Below are 2,446 nucleotides of genomic sequence, written 5' to 3'. Positions count from 1 at the left end.
ATATATATATATATATATATATTAAAATTTCTAATTTAGGGATTTACTATCCATTTTCAGCATCTAAGAATAGTCTAAGTTGATACTGGTAAACAAAAACAATAAGAATTGATTAAAAACATCTGGTTAATGGATAAATTTTTTAAAAATATTATAGATTAAAAATTAACGGCACTATATAAATTAAAGTAATTTTATATAATTTTAGTAATAAGTTGGGGTAGCCAAAATACAGTCATAATATTAATTGATAGATGTTTAAATCCATAGAAATGATAAAACACTATAATATTATACCTTAGCATTAATTGATTTTAATTTAGAAACTTTAATCTTTGACGTTAATAATATTTATAGGGTAAAAGAATACAATGAATTACATATGGAGAAACTATTAAAATATTTAGAGATAACTTTAAAAGAATTGAGTTATTTCCATTGTAAATGAGAAAGTGATGGAAATAAATCTAAAATTCAGAAAACGTCAATGAATCACTTGAATTGGCATTAACATAAGACATATCTATTAATGAAGCACTGAATGAGTTACATTAAAAAATAATTTAATAACTTTATCCTAATCAAAGAAAAAATCTCCATGGAAGACATAAGAAAAATTAGTAAGTATTCATAAATTCCATACTATGTTCTTCAAATTAAATATTAATATTATAATATAAGAAAAATTGGTAATGAATAATGCAGGTATTTGGTTTAGATCTTTATAGAAAATGACAGAGATAGAGCAAAGGTAATATTATTGAAATAACAGAAATTTTTATTGGATGCACATCAGAAGAATTCATTTAATAACAGAAATTTTTATTGGATGCACATCAGAAGAATTCATTTTAGAGGAAAATAAAGAGATAGCTTCTAATTTATCATCAGAAGAATTCATTTTAGAGGAAAATAAAGAGATAGCTTCTAATTTATTTAAGTAATAAATTAGAAATACAAAGAATTTTATATATATGAAATTAGTATTTATTCTCATTGAAATAGAAAAAAAAATCAAAGTCTATATTTTGAGCAGTTTGTGTTGAACATCATAAGTACATTTGACTTCTTTGTAAAGTTAAATGAGATGATAAAAAATTAACGAGCCTAGGAAAGATAATAGCATAAAAAATACAAAATTAGCCTGATGTCACAATTGATGTAGATGATGAAGACAATACTCTAGAATTGTTCGAGAAATGATAAATGATAAACTTGAAGAATGATTGATCTTAACTCAATAAAAAATAAAATTGAAGAAATAAAAAACAATATTTTTTTGAATATTTTATAGAATAGTTTAATTATTTTGAGTGAAATTAGGAATCTTTAGAAGGGAGTTTCATGAATTTTTTCAGTACTTTTATATTCTTATGTGGATGTTTTTATCATATAAAAGTATACTAGAGTTAGCATTAATCTTTAATTTATATTTTTTTATGAAGTCTATCAATGATTAGGAATAAACTTCATATTCTCTTTTGCATCGTTTTAACATACTTTAAATCAATCATTTTGCCATATTGGTTTTAAATATTCACCTTCCTTGTATAACACTATTTTAATATTTTTCACTTTGCAATGCTATACTTTCTCAAATAAAGCTTAGTTTCATATCGGTCAAAAATAATATGAAAATTCAAATTATTTTTAAATTATATTTGTTTTTTGTCAATTCAAATATCAACATGAAAATTTAAATTGGGTGTATCCCATTTAAACAAACATAAAAAAATAATCGGGATGTAAGAGTTTAAAGAAAAAAATGAGCACAAACTGCCAAAAATACTTAATCATGGTATTAAATCACGTGCATTGCACGTGTGTAAAAACTAGTAAAATCAAAAGCTCTGCACTTCCTAAATCCATACCCATGCTCTCTTCTTTAATAAAAGATTAGTTTTCACTCAAGGGTTAATTGCCAACAGCCCCCTTTATTATCACCTAATTGTAAAGACACCCTACATAATTCTGTTTGTTACCCCTCTATAGTTCTACTTGTTGTGGATATCCTATAATATTGGTCCAGGTGTGAAAGCACCTCTTAATGAATTTTTTTGACTCCTTTAAAAGAAAAAAAATAATAATTGGGCGCCCATTTTTACCAATAGAACTATAAGATCAAACATTTTTAACGATTTTAAGGGGGGAAATTCAATTAGGAGGACTATTCGCAAACAAGTGGAATTAGAGAAGGTCTATTCACAACAAAAGGGCCAGTAGACTGTAGTGAGTCTATTTACAATTTGGTGATAATACACTAGGTATGCCTGGAATTAACCCTTTCCTAATCTAATTACTTTCTTTAAATCTAATTACCAAACTGTCCCTTCCTCTCTCCTGTAGTCTAGAACAAAGTCGTCCTCTCTCCAAAAGATCCAAAGTCCAATCCCTGCTTTTTGGCCTTCTGTTCTTCTACGAATCTCATTGGCTACAGCAAAGCACC

This window comes from Asparagus officinalis, chromosome 3 (genome assembly GCF_001876935.1).
Source record: "Asparagus officinalis chromosome 3, Aspof.V1, whole genome shotgun sequence".
Lineage (NCBI taxonomy): Eukaryota > Viridiplantae > Streptophyta > Magnoliopsida > Asparagales > Asparagaceae > Asparagus > Asparagus officinalis.
The sequence above is the reverse complement of the archived record's forward strand: the minus strand, read 5'-3'. Positions refer to the sequence as shown.